Source organism: Scyliorhinus torazame, chromosome 25 (genome assembly GCF_047496885.1).
Source record: "Scyliorhinus torazame isolate Kashiwa2021f chromosome 25, sScyTor2.1, whole genome shotgun sequence".
NCBI lineage: Eukaryota > Metazoa > Chordata > Chondrichthyes > Carcharhiniformes > Scyliorhinidae > Scyliorhinus > Scyliorhinus torazame.
This window is the reverse complement of record NC_092731.1, coordinates 43,660,771-43,685,670: the sequence shown is the minus strand read 5'-3', so window position 1 is coordinate 43,685,670 and position 24,900 is coordinate 43,660,771. Positions and strand designations below refer to the sequence as shown.

Genomic DNA, 24,900 nt, shown 5'->3' with positions numbered 1-24,900 from the left:
TTCACAGACAAATCGAGCATCTTCAGTAAATGGAGTGTTTTCAGAAGCGCAGAAACCCTCAGTTGGCCAAGCGTATCGTGCCAAACCGAAGTTCCTCGTTAGTATAGTGGTTAGTATCCCCGCCTGTCACGCGGGAGACCGGGGTTCAATTCCCCGACGGGGAGAGTTTGTACCTTACCAGAAAAAAATTGGGAATGATTTTTTAGAATTGGTACATCGGCTGTCGAATCCGCCAAGAGACATCGCCCCAGAGATGCAATCAACAGTGCGGAATTGAGACCGCTCATCAAAACCGCCTGCACCAATATTTCTGTGCAATGCATGGGTCAGCGAAGCGGACACATTACCTTCTTCATTTCCCATATTTGCCCCTGTAAAAGAAAAACGCTGCCTTCAACATGCGCCATTTGTCGCACACGATATGCACTCGCAAAAATGATACAATTCAAAGAGATTTCTCCACCGGTCAACTCAACCAACTCATGAATAATAAGTTGCACCGAAACAAACGCCATCTCATGCCACTGGAACTGATCGCGTGAATATTGCTGCCATTAGCCCGCCTGCAGATGTCAGGGTCTGAAGTGAACAACCGCCTCAATATTTACAGCTCAATACACGCGGAAGTGTTTGGGTGATCCTGCATCCAGTCTTCCAAAATTAACATGGGACGATCTTCCTTTCCACATGGTATTGAGTTGCCGCGATTTTACTGATTTCACAGACAAATCGAGCATCTTCAGTAAATGGAGTGATTTCAGAAGCGCAGAAACCCTCAGTTGGCCAAGCGTATCGTGCCAAACCGAAGTTCCTCGTTAGTATAGTGGTTAGTATCCCCGCCTGTCACGCGGGAGACCGGGGTTCAATTCCCCGACGGGGAGAGTTTGTACCTTACCAGAAAAAAATTGGGAATGATTTTTTAGAATTGGTACATCGGCTGTCGAATCCGCCAAGACACATCGCCCCAGAGATGCAATCAACAGTGCGGAATTGAGACCGCTCATCAAAACCGCCTGCACCAATATTTCTGTGCAATGCATGGGTCAGCGAAGCGGACACATTACCTTCTTCATTTCCCATATTTGCCCCTGTAAAAGAAAAACGCTGCCTTCAACATGCGCCATTTGTCGCACACGATATGCACTCGCAAAAATGATACAATTCAAAGAGATTTCTCCACCGGTCAACTCAACCAACTCATGAATAATAAGACAATCAAGCAGGATCGGACAGTGACTCGCAGCTCCTGGTTAGGAACACATTCGCCGATACAGATGACCTGCACCCCGCGATATTAAACAACGGCCTTCGAACCGCGATGAAAATGCAAAAACTGGACACAAAATGTATAAATTTGATGAACCGGATCATCTCCCAACACGCATCAGCCTCATTCCAAGAAATGTCTTGTAAAGTGACGCATAGTGGACCCTTCTGAACCGTGGTTCCTGAATTTGTCTTTCATGTCTTCTTTGCTTCACTACTCTATCTATTAATACGAAGTAAAGGGGAACGAAATCTCATTGACAGTGTACTGAATATCATAATTGCCCCACGCAGACCCAGTCCCTCAGACACTGTGCGCTGGGCCGACACACTTCTGACACGAATGTAACCATCGTCGACGTGATTCGTGATTTTGGAACCTGCCGATCCCATCTCTCTTCATACTGTGTCGTGATGGTGAACAAGACAGTTTAATTCAATGTGTTTTCTGGGAAAAGCAAAAATACACATCTCCTGATTTGCACAAAAGTCTGATGTATAATGTTGCTTGCTGACTATATAAGTAGTGGCCCTGTTTAGGCAACTGGTTAATTGAAATCGTTTTTACTTTACATGGAGCCAAACATAATTTCCGATATAATTTTTGCGGAATCTCATGCCACTGGAACTGATCGCGTGAATATTGCTGCCATTAGCCCGCCTGCAGATGTCAGGGTCTGAAGTGAACAACCGCCTCAATATTTACAGCTCAATACACGCGGAAGTGTTTGGGTGATCCTGCATCCAGTCTTCCAAAATTAACATGGGACGATCTTCCTTTCCACATGGTATTGAGTTGCCGCGATTTTACTGATTTCACAGACAAATCGAGCATCTTCAGTAAATGGAGTGATTTCAGAAGCGCAGAAACCCTCAGTTGGCCAAGCGTATCGGGCCAAACCGAAGTTCCTCGTTAGTATAGTGGTTAGTATCCCCGCCTGTCACGCGGGAGACCGGGGTTCAATTCCCCGACGGGGAGAGTTTGTACCTTACCAGAAAAAAATTGGGAATGATTTTTTAGAATTGGTACATCGGCTGTCGAATCTGCCAAGACACACCGCCCCAGAGATGCAATCAACAGTGCGGAATTGAGACCGCTCATCAAAACCGCCTGCACCAATATTTCTGTGCAATGCATGGGTCAGCGAAGCGGACGCATTACCTTCTTCATTTCCCATATTTGCCCCTGTAAAAGAAAAACGCTGCCTTCAACATGCGCCATTTGTCGCACACGATATGCACTCGCAAAAATGATACAATTCAAAGAGATTTCTCCACCGGTCAACTCAACCAACTCATGAATAATAAGACAATCAAGCAGGATCGGACAGTGACTCTCAGCTACTGGTTAGGAACACATTCGCCGATACAGATGACCTGCACCCCGCGATATTAAACAACGGCCTTCGAACCGCGATGAAAATGCAAAAACTGGACACAAAATGTATAAATTTGATGAACCGGATCATCTCTCAACACGCATCAGCCTCATTCCAAGAAATGTCTTGTAAAGTGACGCATAGTGGACCCTTCTGAACCGTGGTTCCTGAATTTGTCTTTCATGTCTTCTTTGCTTCACTACTCTGTCTATTATTACGAAGTAAAGGGGAACGAAATCTCATTGACAGTGGACTGAATATCATAATTGCCCCACGCAGACCCAGTCCCGCAGACACTGTGCGCTGGGCCGACACACTTCTGACACGAATGTAACCATCGTCGACGTGATTCGTGATTTTGGAACCTGCCGATCCCATCTCTCTTCATACTGTGTCGTGATGGTGAACAAGACAGTTTAATTCAATGTGTTTTCTGGGAAAAGCAAAAATACACATCTCCTGATTTGCACAAAAGTCTGATGTATAATGTTGCTTGCTGACTATATAAGTAGTGGCCCTGTTTAGGCAACTGGTTAATTGAAATTGTTTTTACTTTACATGGAGCCAAACATATTTTCCGATATAATTTTTGCGGAATCTCATGCCACTGGAACTGATCGCGTGAATATTGCTGCCATTTGCCCGCCTGCAGATGTCAGGGTCTGAAGTGAACAACCGCCTCAATATTTACAGCTCAATACACGCGGAAGTGTTTGGGTGATCCTGCATCCAGTCTTCCAAAATTAACATGGGACGATCTTCCTTTCCACATGGTATTGAGTTGCGCGATTTTACTGATTTCACAGACAAATCGAGCATCTTCAGTAAATGGAGTGATTTCAGAAGCGCAGAAACCCTCAGTTGGCCAAGCGTATCGCGCCAAACCGAAGTTCCTCGTTAGTATAGTGGTTAGTATCCCCACCTGTCACGCGGGAGACCGGGGTTCAATTCCCCGACGGGGAGAGTTTGTACCTTACCAGAAAAAAATTGGGAATGATTTTTTAGAATTGGTACATCGGCTGTCGAATCTGCCAAGACACACCGCCCCAGAGATGCAATCAACAGTGCGGAATTGAGACCGCTCATCAAAACCGCCTGCACCAATATTTCTGTGCAATGCATGGGTCAGCGAAGCGGACACATTACCTTCTTCATTTCCCATATTTGCCCCTGTAAAAGAAAAACGCTGCCTTCAACATGCGCCATTTGTCGCACACGATATGCACTCGCAAAAATGATACAATTCAAAGAGATTTCTCCACCGGTCAACTCAACCAACTCGTGAATAATAAGACAATCAAGCAGGATCGGACAGTGACTCTCAGCTACTGGTTAGGAACACATTCGCCGATACAGATGACCTGCACCCCGCGATATTAAACAACGGCCTTCGAACCGCGATGAAAATGCAAAAACTGGACACAAAATGTATAAATTTGATGAACCGGATCATCTCGCAACACGCATCAGCCTCATTCCAAGAAATGTCTTGTAAAGTGACGCATAGTGGACCCTTCTGAACCGTGGTTCCTGAATTTGTCTTTCATGTCTTCTTTGCTTCACTACTCTATCTATTAATACGAAGTAAAGGGGAACAAAATCTCATTGACAGTGTACTGAATATCATAATTGCCCCACGCAGACCCAGTCCCTCAGACACTGTGCGCTGGGCCGACACACTTCTGACACGAATGTAACCATCGTCGACGTGATTCGTGATTTTGGAACCTGCCGATCCCATCTCTCTTCATACTGTGTCGTGATGGTGAACAAGACAGTTTAATTCAATGTGTTTTCTGGGAAAAGCAAAAATACACATCTCCTGATTTGCACAAAAGTCTGATGTATAATGTTGCTTGCTGACTATATAAGTAGTGGCCCTGTTTAGGCAACTGGTTAATTGAAATCGTTTTTACTTTACATGGAGCCAAACATAATTTCCGATATAATTTTTGCGGAATCTCATGCCACTGGAACTGATCGCGTGAATATTGCTGCCATTAGCCCGCCTGCAGATGTCAGGGTCTGAAGTGAACAACAGCCTCAATATTTACAGCTCAATACGCGTGGAAGTGTTTGGGTGATCCTGCATCCAGTCTTCCAAAATTAACATGGGACGATCTTCCTTTCCACATGGTATTGAGTTGCCGCGATTTTACTGATTTCACAGACAAATCGAGCATCTTCAGTAAATGGAGTGATTTCAGAAGCGCAGAAACCCTCAGTTGGCCAAGCGTATCTTGCCAAACGGAAGTTCCTCGTTGGATAGTGGTTAGTATCCCCGCCTGTCACGCGGGAGACCGGGGTTCAATTCCCTGACGGGGAGAGTTTGTACCTTACCAGAAAAAAATTGAGAATGATTTTTTAGAATTGGGACATCGGCTGTCGAATCCGCCAAGACACACCGCCCCAGAGATGCAATCAACAGTGCGGAATTGAGACCGCTCATCAAAACCGCCTGCACCAATATTTCTGTGCAATGCATGGGTCAGCGAAGCGGACACATTACCTTCTTCATTTCCCATATTTGCCCCTGTAAAAGAAAAACGCTGCCTTCAACATGCGCCATTTGTCGCACACGATATGCACTCGCAAAAATGATACAATTCAAAGAGATTTCTCCAACGGTCAACTCAACCAACTCGTGAATAATAAGACAATCAAGCAGGATCGGACAGTGACTCTCAGCTACTGGTTAGGAACACATTCGCCGATACAGATGACCTGCACCCCGCGATATTAAACAACGGCCTTCGAACCGCAATGAAAATGCAAAAACTGGACACAAAATGTATAAATTTGATGAACCGGATCATCTCCCAACACGCATCAGCCTCATTCCAAGAAATGTCTTGTAAAGTGACGCATAGTGGACCCTTCTGAACCGTGGTTCCTGAATTTGTCTTTCATGTCTTCTTTGCTTCACTACTCTGTCTATTATTACGAAGTAAAGGGGAACGAAATCTCATTGACAGTGTACTGAATATCATAATTGCCCCACGCAGACCCAGTCCCTCAGACACTGTGCCCTGGGCCGACACACTTCTGACACGAATGTAACCATCGTCGACGTGATTCGTGATTTTGGAACCTGCCGATCCCATCTCTCTTCATACTGTGTCGTGATGGTGAACAATACAGTTTAATTCAATGTGTTTTCTGGGAAAAGCAAAAATACACATCTCCTGATTTGCACAAAAGTCTGATGTATAATGTTGCTTGCTGACTATATAAGTAGTGGCCCTGTTTAGGCAACTGGTTAATTGAAGTCGTTTTTACTTTACATGGAGCCAAACATAATTTCCGATATAATTTTTGCGGAATCTCATGCCACTGGAACTGATCGCGTGAATATTGCTGCCATTAGCCCGCCTGCAGATGTCAGGGTCTGAAGTGAACAACCGCCTCAATATTTACAGCTCAATACACGCGGAAGTGTTTGGGTGATCCTGCATCCAGTCTTCCAAAATTAACATGGGACGATCTTCCTTTCCACATGGTATTGAGTTGCCGCGATTTTACTGATTTCACAGACAAATCGAGCATCTTCAGTAAATGGAGTGATTTCAGAAGCGCAGAAACCCTCAGTTGGCCAAGCGTATCGCGCCAAACCGAAGTTCCTCGTTAGTATAGTGGTTAGTATCCCCGCCTGTCACGCGGGAGACCGGGGTTCAATTCCCCGACGGGGAGAGTTTGTACCTTACCAGAAAAAAATTGGGAATGATTTTTTAGAATTGGTACATCGGCTGTCGAATCCGCCAAGACACATCGCCCCAGAGATGCAATCAACAGTGCGGAATTGAGACCGCTCATCAAAACCGCCTGCACCAATATTTCTGTGCAATGCATGGGTCAGCGAAGCGGACACATTACCTTCTTCATTTCCCATATTTGCCCCTGTAAAAGAAAAACGCTGCCTTCAACATGCGCCATTTGTCGCACACGATATGCACTCGCAAAAATGATACAATTCAAAGAGATTTCTCCACCGGTCAACGCAACCAACTCGTGAATAATAAGACAATCAAGCAGGATCGGACAGTGACTCGCAGCTACTGGTTAGGAACAGATTCGCCGATACAGATGACCTGCACCCCGCGATATTAAACAACGGCCTTCGAACCGCGATGAAAATGCAAAAACTGGACACAAAATGTATAAATTTGATGAACCGGATCATCTCCCAACACGCATCAGCCTCATTCCAAGAAATGTCTTGTAAAGTGACGCATAGTGGACCCTTCTGAACCGTGGTTCCTGAATTTGTCTTTCATGTCTTCTTTGCTTCACTACTCTGTCTATTATTACGAAGAAAAGGGGAACGTAATCTCATTGACAGTGGACTGAATATCATAATTGCCCCACGCAGACCCAGTCCCTCAGACACTGTGCGCTGGGCCGACACACTTCTGACACGAATGTAACCATCGTCGACGTGATTCGTGATTTTGGAACCTGCCGATCCCATCTCTCTTCATACTGTGTCGTGATGGTGAACAAGACAGTTTAATTCAATGTGTTTTCTGGGAAAAGCAAAAATACACATCTCCTGATTTGCACAAAAGTCTGATGTATAATGTTGCTTGCTGACTATATAAGTAGTGGCCCTGTTTAGGCAACTGGTTAATTGAAATCGTTTTTACTTTACATGGAGCCAAACATAATTTCCGATATAATTTTTGCGGAATCTCATGCCACTGGAACTGATCGCGTGAATATTGCTGCCATTAGCCCGCCTGCAGATGTCAGGGTCTGAAGTGAACAACCGCCTCAATATTTACAGCTCAATACACGCGGAAGTGTTTGGGTGATCCTGCATCCAGTCTTCCAAAATTAACATGGGACGATCTTCCTTTCCACATGGTATTGAGTTGCCGCGATTTTACTGATTTCACAGACAAATCGAGCATCTTCAGTAAATGGAGTGATTTCAGAAGCGCAGAAACCCTCAGTTGGCCAAGCGTATCGTGCCAAACCGAAGTTCCTCGTTAGTATAATGGTTAGTATCCCCGCCTGTCACGCGGGAGACCGGGGTTCAATTCCCCGACGGGGAGGGTTTGTACCTTACCAGAAAAAAATTGGGAATGATTTTTTAGAATTGGTACATCGGCTGTCGAATCCGCCAAGACACATCGCCCCAGAGATGCAATCAACAGTGCGGAATTGAGACCGCTCATCAAAACCGCCTGCACCAATATTTCTGTGCAATGCATGGGTCAGCGAAGCGGACACATTACCTTCTTCATTTCCCATATTTGCCCCTGTAAAAGAAAAACGCTGCCTTCAACATGCGCCATTTGTCGCACACGATATGCACTCGCAAAAATGATACAATTCAAAGAGATTTCTCCAACGGTCAACTCAACCAACTCGTGAATAATAAGACAATCAAGCAGGATCGGACAGTGACTCTCAGCTACTGGTTAGGAACACATTCGCCGATACAGATGACCTGCACCCCGCGATATTAAACAACGGCCTTCGAACCGCGATGAAAATGCAAAAACTGGACACAAAATGGATAAATTTGATGAACCGGATCATCTCCCAACACGCATCAGCCTCATTCCAAGAAATGTCTTGTAAAGTGACGCATAATGGACCCTTCTGAACCGTGGTTCCTGAATTTGTCTTTCATGTCTTCTTTGCTTCACTACTCTATCTATTAATACGAAGTAAAGGGGAACGAAATCTCATTGACAGTGGACTGAATATCATAATTGCCCCACGCAGACCCAGTCCCGCAGACACTGTGCCCTGGGCCGACACACTTCTGACACGAATGTAACCATCGTCGACGTGATTCGTGATTTTGGAACCTGCCGATCCCATCTCTCTTCATCCTGTGTCGTGATGGTGAACAAGACAGTTTAATTCAATGTGTTTTCTGGGAAAAGCAAAAATACACATCTCCTGATTTGCACAAAAGTCTGATGTATAATGTTGCTTGCTGACTATATAAGTAGTGGCCCTGTTTAGGCAACTGGTTAATTGAAATCGTTTTTACTTTACATGGAGCCAAACATAATTTCCGATATAATTTTTGCGGAATCTCATGCCACTGGAACTGATCGCGTGAATATTGCTGCCATTAGCCCGCCTGCAGATGTCAGGGTCTGAAGTGAACAACCGCCTCAATATTTACAGCTCAATACACGCGGAAGTGTTTGGGTGATCCTGCATCCAGTCTTCCAAAATTAACATGGGACGATCTTCCTTTCCACATGGTATTGAGTTGCCGCGATTTTACTGATTTCACAGACAAATCGAGCATCTTCAGTAAATGGAGTGATTTCAGAAGCGCAGAAACCCTCAGTTGGCCAAGCGTATCTTGCCAAACGGAAGTTCCTCGTTGGATAGTGGTTAGTATCCCCACCTGTCACGCGGGAGACCGGGGTTCAATTCCCTGACGGGGAGAGTTTGTACCTTACCATAAAAAAATTGGGAATGATTTTTTAGAATTGGTACATCGGTTGTCGAATCCGCCAAGACACACCGCCCCAGAGATGCAATCAACAGTGCGGAATTGAGACCGCTCATCAAAACCGCCTGCACCAATATTTCTGTGCAATGCATGGGTCAGCGAAGCGGACACATTACCTTCTTCATTTCCCATATTTGCCCCTGTAAAAGAAAAACGCTGCCTTCAACATGCGCCATTTGTCGCACACGATATGCACTCGCAAAAATGATACAATTCAAAGAGATTTCTCCACCGGTCAACTCAACCAACTCGTGAATAATAAGACAATCAAGCAGGATCGGACAGTGACTCTCAGCTACTGGTTAGGAACACATTCGCCGATACAGATGACCTGCACCCCGCGATATTAAACAACGGCCTTCGAACCGCGATGAAAATGCAAAAACTGGACACAAAATGTATAAATTTGATGAACCGGATCATCTCTCAACACGCATCAGCCTCATTCCAAGAAATGTCTTGTAAAGTGACGCAGAGTGGACCCTTCTGAACCGTGGTTCCTGAATTTGTCTTTCATGTCTTCTCTGCTTTACTACTCTATCTATTAATACGAAGTAAAGGGGAACGAAATCTCATTGACAGTGGACTGAATATCATAATTGCCCCACGCAGACCCAGTCCCTCAGACACTGTGCGCTGGGCCGACACACTTCTGACACGAATGTAACCATCGTCGACGTGATTCGTGATTTTGGAACCTGCCGATCCCATCTCTCTTCATACTGTGTCGTGATGGTGAACAAGACAGTTTAATTCAATGTGTTTTCTGGGAAAAGCAAAAATACACATCTCCTGATTTGCACAAAAGTCTGATGTATAATGTTGCTTGCTGACTATATAAGTAGTGGCCCTGTTTAGGCAACTGGTTAATTGAAATCGTTTTTACTTTACATGGAGCCAAACATAATTTCCGATATAATTTTTGCGGAATCTCATGCCACTGGAACTGATCGCGTGAATATTGCTGCCATTAGCCCGCCTGCAGATGTCAGGGTCTGAAGTGAACAACCGCCTCAATATTTACAGCTCAATACACGCGGAAGTGTTTGGGTGATCCTGCATCCAGTCTTCCAAAATTAACATGGGACGATCTTCCTTTCCACATGGTATTGAGTTGCCGCGATTTTACTGATTTCACAGACAAATCGAGCATCTTCAGTAAATGGAGTGATTTCAGAAGCGCAGAAACCCTCAGTTGGCCAAGCGTATCGTGCCAAACCGAAGTTCCTCGTTAGTATAGTGGTTAGTATCCCCGCCTGTCACGCCGGAGACCGGGGTTCAATTCCCCGACGGGGAGAGTTTGTACCTTACCAGAAAAAAATTGGGAATGATTTTTTAGAATTGGTACATCGGCTGTCGAATCTGCCAAGACACACCGCCCCAGAGATGCAATCAACAGTGCGGAATTGAGACCGCTCATCAAAACCGCCTGCACCAATATTTCTGTGCAATGCATGGGTCAGCGAAGCGGACACATTACCTTCTTCATTTCCCATATTTGCCCCTGTAAAAGAAAAACGCTGCCTTCAACATGCGCCATTTGTCGCACACGATATGCACTCGCAAAAATGATACAATTCAAAGAGATTTCTCCACCGGTCAACTCAACCAACTCGTGAATAATAAGACAATCAAGCAGGATCGGACAGTGACTCGCAGCTACTGGTTAGGAACAGATTCGCCGATACAGATGACCTGCACCCCGCGATATTAAACAACGGCCTTCGAACCGCGATGAAAATGCAAAAACTGGACACAAAATGTATAAATTTGATGAACCGGATCATCTCTCAACACGCATCAGCCTCATTCCAAGAAATGTCTTGTAAAGTGACGCATAGTGGACCCTTCTGAACCGTGGTTCCTGAATTTGTCTTTCATGTCTTCTTTGCTGCACTACTCTGTCTATTATTACGAAGTAAAGGGGAACAAAATCTCATTGACAGTGTACTGAATATCATAATTGCCCCACGCAGACCCAGTCCCTCAGACACTGTGCCCTGGGCCGACACACTTCTGACACGAATGTAACCATCGTCGACGTGATTCGTGATTTTGGAACCTGCCGATCCCATCTCTCTTCATACTGTGTCTTGATGGTGAACAAGACAGTTTAATTCAATGTGTTTTCTGGGAAAAGCAAAATACACATCTCCTCATTTGCACAAAAGTCTGATGTATAATGTTGCTTGCTGACTATATAAGTAGTGGCCCTGTTTAGGCAACAGGTTAATTGCAATCGTTTTTACTCTATATGGAGCCAAACATAATTTCCGATCTAATTTTTGCCAAATTTCATGCCACTGGAACTGATCGTGTGAATATTGCTGCCATTAGCCCACCTGCAGATGTCAGGGTCTGAAGTGAACAACCGCCTCAATATTTACAGCTCAATACGCGTGGAAGTGTTTGGGTGATACTGCATCCAGTCTTCCAAAATTAACATGGGACGATCTTCCTTTCCACATGGTATTGAGTTGCCGCGATTTTACTGATTTCACAGACAAATCGAGCATCTTCAGTAAATGGAGTGATTTCAGAAGCGCAGAAACCCTCAGTTGGCCAAGCGTATCTTGCCAAACGGAAGTTCCTCGTTGGATAGTGGTTAGTATCCCCGCCTGTCACGCGGGAGACCGGGGTTGAATTCCCTGACGGGGAGAGTTTGTACCTTACCAGAAAAAAATTGGGAGTGATTTTTTAGAATTGGTACATCGGTTGTCGAATCCGCCAAGACACACCGCCCCAGAGATGCAATCAACAGTGCGGAATTGAGACCGCTCATCAAAACCGCCTGCACCAATATTTCTGTGCAATGCATGGGTCAGCGAAGCGGACACATTACCTTCTTCATTTCCCATATTTGCCCCTGTAAAAGAAAAACGCTGCCTTCAACATGCGCCATTTGTCGCACACGATATGCACTCGCAAAAACGATACAATTCAAAGAGATTTCTCCACCGGTCAACTCAACCAACTCGTGAATAATAAGACAATCAAGCAGGATCGGACAGTGACTCTCAGCTACTGGTTAGGAACACATTCGCCGATACAGATGACCTGCACCCCGCGATATTAAACAACGGCCTTCGAACCGCGATGAAAATGCAAAAACTGGACACAAAATGTATAAATTTGATGAACCGGATCATCTCTCAACACGCATCAGCCTCATTCCAAGAAATGTCTTGTAAAGTGACGCATAGTGGACCCTTCTGAACCGTGGTTCCTGAATTTGTCTTTCATGTCTTCTCTGCTTTACTACTCTATCTATTAATACGAAGTAAAGGGGAACGAAATCTCATTGACAGTGTACTGAATATCATAATTGCCCCACGCAGACCCAGTCCTTCAGACACTGTGCGCTGGGCCGACACACTTCTGACACGAATGTAACCATCGTCGACGTGATTCGTGATTTTGGAACGTGCCGATCCCATCTCTCTTCATACTGTGTCGTGATGGTGAACAAGACAGTTTAATTCAATGTGTTTTCTGGGAAAAGCAAAAATACACATCTCCTGATTTGCACAAAAGTCTGATGTATAATGTTGCTTGCTGACTATATAAGTAGTGGCCCTGTTTAGGCAAGTGGTTAATTGAAATCGTTTTTCCTTTACATGGAGCCAAACATAATTTCCGATATAATTTTTGCGGAATCTCATGCCACTGGAACTGATCGCGTGAATATTGCTGCCATTAGCCCGCCTGCAGATGTCAGGGTCTGAAGTGAACAACCGCCTCAATATTTACAGCTCAATACACGCGGAAGTGTTTGGGTGATCCTGCATCCAGTCTTCCAAAATTAACATGGGACGATCTTCCTTTCCACATGGTATTGAGTTGCCGCGATTTTACTGATTTCACAGACAAATCGAGCATCTTCAGTAAATGGAGTGATTTCAGAAGCGCAGAAACCCTCAGTTGGCCAAGCGTATCTTGCCAAACGGAAGTTCCTCGTTGGATAGTGGTTAGTATCCCCGCCTGTCACGCGGGAGACCGGGGTTCAATTCCCTGACGGGGAGAGTTTGTACCTTACCAGAAAAAAATTGGGAATGATTTTTTAGAATTGGTACATCGGTTGTCGAATCCGCCAAGACACACCGCCCCAGAGATGCAATCAACAGTGCGGAATTGAGACCGCTCATCAAAACCGCCTGCACCAATATTTCTGTGCAATGCATGGGTCAGCGAAGCGGACACATTACCTTCTTCATTTCCCATATTTGCCCCTGTAAAAGAAAAACGCTGCCTTCAACATGCGTCATTTGTCGCACACGATATGCACTCGCAAAAATGATACAATTCAAAGAGATTTCTCCAACGGTCAACTCAACCAACTCGTGAATAATAAGACAATCAAGCAGGATCGGACAGTGACTCTCAGCTACTGGTTAGGAACACATTCGCCGATACAGATGACCTGCACCCCGCGATATTAAACAACGGCCTTCGAACCGCGATGAAAATGCAAAAACTGGACACAAAATGTATAAATTTGATGAACCGGATCATCTCCCAACACGCATCAGCCTCATTCCAAGAAATGTCTTGTAAAGTGACGCATAGTGGACCCTTCTGAACCGTGGTTCCTGAATTTGTCTTTCATGTCTTCTTTGCTTCACTACTCTGTCTATTATTACGAAGTAAAGGGGAACGAAATCTCATTGACAGTGTACTGAATATCATAATTGCCCCACGCAGACCCAGTCCCTCAGACACTATGCGCTGGGCCGACACACTTCTGACACGAATGTAACCATCGTCGACGTGATTCGTGATTTTGGAACCTGCCGATCCCATCTCTCTTCATACTGTGTCGTGATGGTGAACAATACAGTTTAATTCAATGTGTTTTCTGGGAAAAGCAAAAATACACATCTCCTGATTTGCACAAAAGTCTGATGTATAATGTTGCTTGCTGACTATATAAGTAGTGGCCCTGTTTAGGCAACTGGTTAATTGAAGTCGTTTTTACTTTACATGGAGCCAAACATAATTTCCGATATAATTTTTGCGGAATCTCATGCCACTGGAACTGATCGCGTGAATATTGCTGCCATTAGCCCGCCTGCAGATGTCAGGGTCTGAAGTGAACAACCGCCTCAATATTTACAGCTCAATACACGCGGAAGTGTTTGGGTGATCCTGCATCCAGTCTTCCAAAATTAACATGGGACGATCTTCCTTTCCACATGGTATTGAGTTGCCGCGATTTTACTGATTTCACAGACAAATCGAGCATCTTCAGTAAATGGAGTGATTTCAGAAGCGCAGAAACCCTCAGTTGGCCAAGCGTATCGTGCCAAACCGAAGTTCCTTGTTAGTATAGTGGTTAGTATCCCCGCCTGTCACGCGGGAGACCGGGGTTCAATTCCCCGACGGGGAGAGTTTGTACCTTACCAGAAAAAAATTGGGAATGATTTTTTAGAATTGGTACATCGGCTGTCGAATCCGCCAAGACACATCGCCCCAGAGATGCAATCAACAGTGCGGAATTGAGACCGCTCATCAAAACCGCCTGCACCAATATTTCTGTGCAATGCATGGGTCAGCGAAGCGGACACATTACCTTCTTCATTTCCCATATTTGCCCCTGTAAAAGAAAAACGCTGCCTTCAACATGCGCCATTTGTCGCACACGATATGCACTCGCAAAAATGATACAATTCAAAGAGATTTCTCCACCGGTCAACTCAACCAACTCGTGAGTAATAAGACAATCAAGCAGGATCGGACAGTGACTCTCAGCTACTGGTTAGGAACACATTCGCCGATACAGATGACCTGCACCCCGCGATATTAAACAACGACCTTCGAATCGCGATGAAAATGCAAAAACTGGACACAAAATGTATAAATTTGATGAACCGGATCATCTCCCAACACGCATCAGCCTCATTCCAAGAAATGTCTTGTAAAGTGACGCATAGTGGACCCTTCTGAACCGTGGTTCCTGGATTTGTCTTTCATGTCTTCTTTGCTTCACTACTCTGTCTATTATTACGAAGTAAAGGGGAACGAAATCTCATTGACAGTGTACTGAATATCATAATTGCCCCACGCAGACCCAGTCCCTCAGACACTGAGCCCTGGGCCGACACACTTCCGACACGAATGTAACCACCGTCGACGTGGTTCGTGATTTTGGAACCTGCCGATCCCACCTCTCTTCATACTGTGTCGTGATGGTGAACAAGACAGTTTAATTCAATGTGTTTTCTGGAAAAAGCAAAAATACACATCTCCTGATTTGCACAAAAGTCTGATGTATAATGTTGCTTGCTGACTATATAAGTAGTGGCCCTGTTTAGGCAACTGGTTAATTGAAATCGTTTTTACTTTACATGGAGCCAAACATAATTTCCGATATAATTTTTGCGGAATCTCATGCCACTGGAACTGATCGCGTGAATATTGCTGCCATTAGCCCGCCTGCAGATGTCAGGGTCTGAAGTGAACAACCGCCTCAATATTTACAGCTCAATACACGTGGAAGTGTTTGGGTGATCCTGCATCCAGTCTTCCAAAATTAACATGGGACGATCTTCCTTTCCACATGGTATTGAGTTGCCGCGATTTTACTGATTTCACAGACAAATCGAGCATCTTCAGTAAATGGAGTGATTTCAGAAGCGCAGAAACCCTCAGTTGGCCAAGCGTATCATGCCAAACCGAAGTTCCTCGTTAGTATAGTGGTTAGTATCCCCGCCTATCATGCGGGAGACCGGGGTTCAATTCCCCGACGGGGAGAGTTTGTACCTTACCAGAAAAAAATTGGGAACGATTTTTTAGAATTGGTACATCGGCTGTCGAATCCGCCAAGACACATCGCCCCAGAGATGCAATCAACAGTGTGGAATTGAGACCGCTCATCAAAACCGCCCGCACCAATATTTCTGTGCAATGCATGGGTCAGCGAAGCGGACACATTACCTTCTTCATTTCCCATAGTTGCCCCTGTAAAAGAAAAACGCTGCCTTCAACATGCGCCATTTGTCGCACACGATATGCACTCGCAAAAATGATACAATTCAAAGAGATTTCTCCACCGGTCAACTCAACCAACTCGTGAATAATAAGACAATCAAGCAGGATCGGACAGTGACTCTCAGCTACTGGTTAGGAACACATTCGCCGATACAGATGACCTGCACCCCGCGATATTAAACAACGGCCTTCGAACCGCGATGAAAATGCAAAAACTGGACACAAAATGTATAAATTTGATGAACCGGATCATCTCCCAACACGCATCAGCCTCATTCCAAGAAATGTCTTGTAAAGTGACGCATAGTGGACCCTTCTGAACCGTGGTTCCTGAATTTGTCTTTCATGTCTTCTTTGCTTCACTACTCTGTCTATTATTACGAAGTAAAGGGGAACGAAATCTCATTGACAGTGTACTGAATATCATAATTGCCCCACGCAGACCCAGTCCCTCAGACACTGTGCGCTGGGCCGACACTCTTCTGACACGAATGTAACCATCGTCGACGTGATTCGTGATTTTGGAACCTGCCGATCCCATCTCTCTTCATACTGTGTCGGGATGGTGAACAAGACAGTTTAATTCAATGTGTTTTCTGGGAAAAGCAAAAATACACATCTCCTGATTTGCACAAAAGTCTGATGTATAATGTTGCTTGCTGACTATATAAGTAGTGGCCCTGTTTAGGCAACTGGTTAATTGAAATCGTTTTTACTTTACATGGAGCCAAACATAATTTCCGATATAATTTTTGCGGAATCTCATGCCACTGGAACTGATCGCGTGAATATTGCTGCCATTAGCCCGCCTGCAGATGTCAGGGTCTGAAGTGAACAACCGCCTCAATATTTACAGCTCAATACACGCGGAAGTGTTTGGGTGATCCTGCATCCAGTCTTCCAAAATTAACATGGGACGATCTTCCTTTCCACATGGTATTGAGTTGCCGCGATTTTACTGATTTCACAGACAAATCGAGCATCTTCAGTAAATGGAGTGATTTCAGAAGCGCAGAAACCCTCAGTTGGCCAAGCGTATCGTGCCAAACCGAAGTTCCTCGTTAGTATAGTGGTTAGTATCCCCGCCTGTCACGCGGGAGACCGGGGTTCAATTCCCCGACGGGGAGAGTTTGTACCTTACCAGAAAAAAATTGGGAATGATTTTTTAGAATTGGTACATCGGCTGTCGAATCCGCCAAGACACATCGCCCCAGAGATGCAATCAACAGTGCGGAATTGAGACCGCTCATCAAAACCGCCTGCACCAATATTTCTGTGCAATGCATGGGTCAGCGAAGCGGACACATTACCTTCTTCATTTCCCATATTTGCCCCTGTAAAAGAAAAACGCTGCCTTCAACATGCGCCATTTGTCGCACACGATATGCACTCGCAAAAATGATACAATTCAAAGAGATTTCTCCACCGGTCAACTCAACCAACTCGTGAATAATAAGACAATCAAGCAGGATCGGACAGTGACTCTCAGCTACTGGTTAGGAACACATTCGCCGATACAGATGACCTGCACCCCGCGATATTAAACAACGGCCTTCGAACCGCGATGAAAATGCAAAAACTGGACACAAAATGTATAAATTTGATGAACCGGATCATCTCCCAACACGCATCAGCCTCATTCCAAGAAATGTCTTGTAAAGTGACGCATAGTGGACCCTTCTGAACCGTGGTTCCTGAATTTGTCTTTCATGTCTTCTTTGCTTCACTACTCTGTCTATTATTACGAAGTAAAGGGGAACGAAATCTCATTGACAGTGGACTGAATATCATAATTGCCCCACGCAGACCCAGTCCCTCAGACACTGTGCCCTGGGCCGACACACTTCTGACACGAATGTAACCACCGTCGACGTGATTCGTGATTTTGGAACCTGCCGATCCCATCTCTCTTCATACTGTGTCGTGATGGTGAACAAGACAGTTTAATTCAATGTGTTTTCTGGGAAAAGCAAAAATACACATCTCCTGTTTTGCACAAAAGTCTGATGTATAATGTTGCTTGCTGACTATATAAGTAGTGGCCCTGTTTAGGCAACTGGTTAATTGAAATTGTTTTTACTTTACATGGAGCCAAACATAATTTCCGATATAATTTTTGCGGAATCTCATGCCACTGGAACTGATCGCGTGAATATTGCTGCCATTCGCCCGCCTGCAGATGTCAGGGTCTGAAGTGAACAACCGCCTCAATATTTACAGCTCTATACACGCGGAAGTGTTTGGGTGATCCTGCATCCAGTCTTCCAAAATTAACATGGGACGATCTTCCTTTCCACATGGTATTGAGTTGCCGCGATTTTACTGATTTCACAGACAAATCGAGCATCTTCAGTAAATGGAGTGATTTCAGAGGCGCAGAAACCCTCAGTTGGCCAAGCGTGTCTCGCCAAACCGACGTTCCTCGTTAGTATAGTGGTTAGTATACCCGCCTGTCACGCGGGAGACCGGGGTTCAATTCCCCGACGGGGAGAGTTTGTACCTTACCAGAAAAAAATTGGGTATGATTTTTTAGAATTGGTACATCGGCTGTCGAATCCGCCAAGACACACCGCCCCAGAGATGCAATCAACAGTGCGGAATTGAGACCGCTCATCAAAACCGCCTGCACCAATATTTCTGTGCAATGCATGGGTCAGCGAAACGGACACATTACCTTCTTCATTTCCCATATTTGCCCCTGTAAAAGAAAAACGCTGCCTTCAACATGCGCCATTTGTCGCACACGATATGCACTCGCAAAAATGATACAATTCAAAGAGATTTCTCCAACGGTAAACTCAACCAACTCGTGAATAATAAGACAATCAAGCAGGATCGGACAGTGACTCTCAGCTACTGGTTAGGAACACATTCGCCGATACAGATGACCTGCACCCCGCGATATTAAACAACGGCCTTCGAACCGCGATGAAAATGCAAAAACTGGACACAAAATGTATAAATTTGATGAACCGGATCATCTCCCAACACGCATCAGCCTCATTCCAAGAAATGTCTTGTAAAGTGACGCATAGTGGACCCTTCTGAACCGTGGTTCCTGAATTTGTCTTTCATGGATTTGGTTTTGGGTAATGAACCAGGCCAGGTGTTGGATTTGGAGGTAGGAGAGCACTTTGGAGACAGTGACCACAATTCGGTGACGTTTACGTTAATGATGGGAAGGGATAAGTATACACCGCAGGGCAAGAGTTATAGCTGGGGGAAGGGCAATTATGATGCCATTAGACGTGACTTGGGGGGGATAAGGTGGAGAAGTAGGCTGCAAGTGTTGGGCACACTGGATAAGTGGGGCTTGTTCAAGGATCAGCTACTGCGTGTTCTTGATAAGTATGTACCGGTCAGACAGGGAGGAAGGCGTCGAGCGAGGGAACCGTGGTTTACCAAGGAAGTGGAATCTCTTGTTAAGAGGAAGAAGGAGGCCTATGTGAAGATGAAGTGTGAAGTTTCGGTTGGGGCGATGGATAGTTACAAGGTAGCGAGGAAGGATCTAAAGAGAGAGCTAAGACGAGCAAGGAGGGGACATGAGAAGTATTTGGCAGGAAGGATCAAGGAAAACCCAAAAGCTTTCTATAGGTATGTCAGGAATAAGCGAATGACTAGGGAAAGAGTAGGACCAGTCAAGGACAGGGATGGGAAATTGTGTGTGGACTCTGAAGAGATAGGCGAGATACTAAATGAATATTTTTCGTCAGTATTCACTCAGGAAAAAGATAATGTTGTGGAGGAGAATGCTGAGCCCCAGGCTAATAGAATAATAATAGGCATTGAGGTACGTAGGGAAGAGGTGTTGGCAATTCTGGACAGGCTGAAAATAGATAAGTCCCCGGGACCTGATGGGATTTATCCTAGGATTCTATGGGAGGCCAGGGAAGAGATTGCTGGACCTTTGGCTTTGATTTTTATGTCATCATTGGCTACAGGAATAGTGCCAGAGGACTGGAGGACAGCAAATGTGGTCCCTTTGTTCAAAAAGGGGAGCAGAGACAACCCCGGCAACTATAGGCCGGTGAGCCTCACGTCTGTAGTGGGTAAAGTCTTGGAGGGGATTATAAGAGACAAGATTTATAATCATCTAGATAGGAATAATATGATCAGGGATAGTCAGCATGGCTTTGTGAAGGGTAGGTCATGCCTCACAAACCTTATTGAGTTCTTTGAGAAGGTGACTGAACAGGTAGACGAGGGTAGAGCAGTTGATGTGGTGTATATGGATTTCAGCAAAGCGTTTGATAAGGTTCCCCACGGTAGGCTATTGCAAAAAATACGGAGGCTGGGGATTGAGGGTGATTTAGAGATGTGGATCAGAAATTGGCTAGCTGAAAGAAGACAGAGGATGGTGGTTGATGGGAAATGTTCAGAATGGAGTACAGTCACAAGTGGAGTACCACAAGGATCTGTTCTGGGGCCGTTGCTGTTTGTCATTTTTATCAATGACCTAGAGGAAGGCGCAGAAGGGTGGGTGAGTAAATTTGCAGACGATACTAAAGTCGGTGGTGTTGTCGATAGTGTGGAAGGATGTAGCAGATTACAGAGGGATATAGATAAGCTGCAGAGCTGGGCCGAGAGGTGGCAAATGGAGTTTAATGTAGAGAAGTGTGAGGTGATTCACTTTGGAAGGAATAACAGGAATGCGGAATATTTGGCTAATGGTAAAGTTCTTGAAAGTGTGGATGAGCAGAGGGATCTAGGTGTCCATGTACATAGATCCCTGAAAGTTGCCACCCAGGTTGATAGGGTTTTGAAGAAGGCCTATGGAGTGTTGGCCTTTATTGGTAGAGGGATTGAGTTCCGGAGTCGGGAGGTCATGTTGCAGCTGTACAGAACTCTGGTACGGCCGCATTTGGAGTATTGCGTACAGTTCTGGTCACCGCATTATAGGAAGGACGTGGAGGCTTTGTAGCGGGTGCAGAGGAGATTTACCAGGATGTTGCCTGGTATGGAGGGAAAATCTTATGAGGAAAGGCTGATGGACTTGAGGTTGTTTTCGTTGGAGAGAAGAAGGTTGAGAGGAGACTTAATAGAGGCATACAAAATGATCAGGGGGTTGGATAGGGTGGACAGTGAGAGCCTTCTCCCGCGGATGGATATGGCTGGCACGAGGGGACATAACTTTAAACTGAGGGGTAATAGATATAGGACAGAGGTCAGAGGTAGGTTCTTTACGCAAAGAGTAGTGAGGCCGTGGAATGCCCTACCTGCTACAGTGGTGAACTCGCCAACATTGAGGGCATTTAAAAGTTTATTGGATAAACATATGGATGATAATGGCATAGTGTAGGTTGGATGGCTTTTGTTTCGGTGCAACATCGTGGGCCGAAGGGCCTGTACTGCGCTGTATTGTTCTATGTTCTATGTCTTCTTTGCTTCACTACTCTGTCTATTATTACGAAGTAAAGGGGAACAAAATCTCATTGACAGTGTACTGAATATCATAATTGCCCCACGCAGACCCAGTCCCTCAGACACTGTGCCCTGGGCCGACACACTTCTGATACGAATGTAACCAGCGTCGACGTGATTCGTGATTTTGGAACCTGCCGATCCCATCTCTCTTCATACTGTGTCGTGATCGTGAACAAGACAGTTTAATTCAATGTGTTTTCTGGGAAAAGCAAAAATACACATCTCCTCATTTGCACAAAAGTCTGATGTATAATGTTGCTTGCTGACTATATAAGTAGTGGCCCTGTTTAGGCAACAGGTTAATTGAAATCGTTTTTACTTTATATGGAGCCAAACATAATTTCCGATCTAATTTTTGCCAAATTTCATGCCACTGGAACTGATCGTGTGAATATTGCTGCCATTAGCCCACCTGCAGATGTCAGGGTCTGAAGTGAACAACAGCCTCAATATTTACAGCTCAATACACGTGGAAGTGTTTGGGTGATCCTGCATCCAGTCTTCCAAAATTAACATGGGACGATCTTCCTTTCCACATGGTATTGAGTTGCCGCGATTTTACTGATTTCACAGACAAATCGAGCATCTTCAGTAAATGGAGTGATTTCAGAGGCGCAGAAACCCTCAGTTGGCCAAGCATGGCACACCGAATCGGAGTTCCTCGTTAGTATAGTGGTTAGTATCCCCGCCTGTCACGTGGGAGACCGGGGTTCAATTCCCCGACGGGGAGAGTTTGTACCTTACCAGAACAAAATTGAAAATGGTTTTTTAGAATTGGTACATCGGCTGTCGAATCCGCCAAGGCACACCGCCCCAGAGATGCAATCAAAAGTGCGGAATTGAGACCGCTCATCAAAACCGCCCGCATCAATATTTCTGTGCAATGCGTGGGTCAGTGAAACGCACGCATTACCTTCTTCATTTCCCATATTTGCCCCTGTAAAAGAAAAACGCTGCCTTCAACATGCGCCGTTTGTCGCACACGATATGCACTCGCAAAAACGATACAATTCAAAGAGATTTCTCCAACGGTCAACTCAACCAACTCGTGAATAATAAGACAATCAAGCAGGATCGGACAGTGACTCGCAGCTACTGGTTAGGAACAGATTCGCCGATACAGATGACCTGCACCCCGAGATATTAAACAACGGCCTTCGAACCGCGATGAAAATGCAAAAACTGGACACAAAATGTATAAATTTGATGAACTGGATCATCTCCCAACTCGCATCAGCCTCATTCCAAGAAATGTCTTGTAAAGTGACGCATAGTGGACCCTTCTGAACCGTGGTTCCTGAATTTGTCTTTCATGTCTTCTTTGCTTCACTACTCTGTCCATTATTACGAAGTAAAGGGGTACGAAATCTCATTGACAGTGTACTGAATATCATAATTGCCCCACGCAGACCCAGCCCCTCAGACACTGTGCGCTGGGCCGACACACTTCTGACACGAATGTAACCATCGTCGACGTGATTCGTGATTTTGGAACCTGCCGATCCCATCTCTCTTCATACTGTGTCGTGATGGTGAACAAGACAGTTTAATTCAATGTGTTTTCTGGGAAAAGCAAAAATACACATCTCCTGATTTGCACAAAAGTCTGATGTATAATGTTGCTTGCTGACAATATAAGTAGTGGCCCTGTTTAGGCAACTGGTTAATTGAAATCGTTTTTACTTTACATGGAGTCAAACATAATTTCCGATATAATTTTTGCGGAATCTCATGCCACTGGAACTGATCGCGTGAATATTGCTGCCATTAGCCCGCCTGCAGATGTCAGGGTCTGAAGTGAACAACCGCCTCAATATTTACAGCTCAATACACGCGGAAGTGTTTGGGTGATCCTGCATCCAGTCTTCCAAAATTAACATGGGACGATCTTCCTTTCCACATGGTATTGAGTTGCCGCGATTTTACTGATTTCACAGACAAATCGAGCATCTTCAGTAAATGGAGTGATTTCAGAAGCGCAGAAACCCTCAGTTGGCCAAGCGTATCTGGCCAAACCGAAGTTCGTCGTTAGTATAGTGGTTAGTATCCCCGCCTGTCACGTGGGAGACCGGGGTTCAATTCCCCGACGGGGAGGGTTTGTACCTTACCAGAAAAAAATTGGGAATGATTTTTTAGAATTGGTACAACGGCTGTCGAATCCGCCAAGACACACCGCCCCAGAGATGCAATCAACAGTGCGGAATTGAGACCGCTCATCAAAACCGCCTGCACCAATATTTCTGTGCAATGCATGGGTCAGCGAAGCGGACACATTACCTTCTTCATTTCCCATATTTGCCCCTGTAAAAGAAAAACGCTGCCTTCAACATGCGCCATTTGTCGCACACGATATGCACTCGCAAAAATGATACAATTCAAAGAGATTTCTCCAACGGTCAACTCAACCAACTCGTGAATAATAAGACAATCAAGCAGGATCGGACAGTGACTCGCAGCTACTGGTTAGGAACACATTCGCCGATACAGATGACCTGCACCCCGCGATATTAAACAACGGCCTTCGAACCGCGATGAAAATGCAAAAACTGTACACAAAATGTATAAATTTGCTGAACCGGATCATCTCTCAACACGCATCAGCCTCATTCCAAGAAATGTCTTGTAAAGTGACGCATAGTGGACCCTTCTGAACCGTGGTTCCTGAATTTGTCTTTCATGTCTTCTTTGCTTCACTACTCTGCCTATTATTACGAAGTAAAGGGGAACGAAATCTCATTGACAGTGTACTGAATATCATAATTGCCCCACGCAGACCCAGTCCCTCAGACACTGTGCCCTGGGCCGACACACTTCTGACACGAATGTAACCAGCGTCGACGTGATTCGTGATTTTGGAAACTGCCGATCCCATCTCTCTTCATACTGTGTCGTGATGGTGAACAAGACCGTTTAATTCAATGTGTTTTCTGGGAAAAGCAAAAATACACATCTCCTGATTTGCACAAAAGTCTGATGTATAATGTTGCTAGCTGACTATATAAGTAGTGGCCCTGTTTAGGCAACTGGTTAATTGAAATCGTTTTTACTTTATATGGAGCCAAACATAATTCCGGATCTAATTTTTGCGGAATCTCATGCCACTGGAACTGATCGCGTGAATATTGCTGCCATTAGCCCGCCTGCAGATGTCAGGGTCTGAAGTGAACAACCACCTCAATATTTACAGCTCAATACACGCGGAAGTGTTTGGGTGATCCTGCATCCAGTCTTCCAAAATTAACATGGGACGATCTTCCTTTCCACATGGCATAGAGTTGCCGCGATTTTACTGATTTCACAGACAAATCGAGCATCTTCAGTAAATGGAGTGATTTCAGAGGCGCAGAAACCCTCAGTTGG

At 45.1% G+C, this 24,900-nt stretch overlaps 12 non-coding genes across 12 annotated transcripts; all 12 read left to right on the top strand.

Annotated features, from left to right (window-relative positions):
* The first annotated feature begins 92 nt into the window (after positions 1–92).
* trnad-guc (transfer RNA aspartic acid (anticodon GUC)) lies at positions 93–164 on the top strand. The gene has a single exon. It is a non-coding gene; the product is annotated as a tRNA-Asp (tRNA).
* A 645-nt stretch (positions 165–809) lies between these two features.
* trnad-guc (transfer RNA aspartic acid (anticodon GUC)) lies at positions 810–881 on the top strand. Its single transcript has one exon. It is a non-coding gene; the product is annotated as a tRNA-Asp (tRNA).
* A 1,292-nt stretch (positions 882–2,173) lies between these two features.
* On the top strand, positions 2,174–2,245 carry trnad-guc (transfer RNA aspartic acid (anticodon GUC)). Its single transcript has one exon. It is a non-coding gene; the product is annotated as a tRNA-Asp (tRNA).
* A 1,291-nt stretch (positions 2,246–3,536) lies between these two features.
* On the top strand, positions 3,537–3,608 carry trnad-guc (transfer RNA aspartic acid (anticodon GUC)). Its single transcript has one exon. It is a non-coding gene; the product is annotated as a tRNA-Asp (tRNA).
* Positions 3,609–6,263: 2,655 nt separating this feature from the next.
* Positions 6,264–6,335, top strand: trnad-guc (transfer RNA aspartic acid (anticodon GUC)). The gene has a single exon. It is a non-coding gene; the product is annotated as a tRNA-Asp (tRNA).
* Positions 6,336–7,627: 1,292 nt separating this feature from the next.
* trnad-guc (transfer RNA aspartic acid (anticodon GUC)) lies at positions 7,628–7,699 on the top strand. The gene has a single exon. It is a non-coding gene; the product is annotated as a tRNA-Asp (tRNA).
* Positions 7,700–10,354: 2,655 nt separating this feature from the next.
* trnad-guc (transfer RNA aspartic acid (anticodon GUC)) lies at positions 10,355–10,426 on the top strand. The gene has a single exon. It is a non-coding gene; the product is annotated as a tRNA-Asp (tRNA).
* A 4,017-nt stretch (positions 10,427–14,443) lies between these two features.
* On the top strand, positions 14,444–14,515 carry trnad-guc (transfer RNA aspartic acid (anticodon GUC)). Its single transcript has one exon. It is a non-coding gene; the product is annotated as a tRNA-Asp (tRNA).
* Positions 14,516–15,807: 1,292 nt separating this feature from the next.
* On the top strand, positions 15,808–15,879 carry trnad-auc (transfer RNA aspartic acid (anticodon AUC)). The gene has a single exon. It is a non-coding gene; the product is annotated as a tRNA-Asp (tRNA).
* A 1,292-nt stretch (positions 15,880–17,171) lies between these two features.
* Positions 17,172–17,243, top strand: trnad-guc (transfer RNA aspartic acid (anticodon GUC)). Its single transcript has one exon. It is a non-coding gene; the product is annotated as a tRNA-Asp (tRNA).
* Positions 17,244–18,535: 1,292 nt separating this feature from the next.
* On the top strand, positions 18,536–18,607 carry trnad-guc (transfer RNA aspartic acid (anticodon GUC)). The gene has a single exon. It is a non-coding gene; the product is annotated as a tRNA-Asp (tRNA).
* Positions 18,608–22,198: 3,591 nt separating this feature from the next.
* On the top strand, positions 22,199–22,270 carry trnad-guc (transfer RNA aspartic acid (anticodon GUC)). Its single transcript has one exon. It is a non-coding gene; the product is annotated as a tRNA-Asp (tRNA).
* The last annotated feature ends 2,630 nt before the right edge of the window (positions 22,271–24,900 follow it).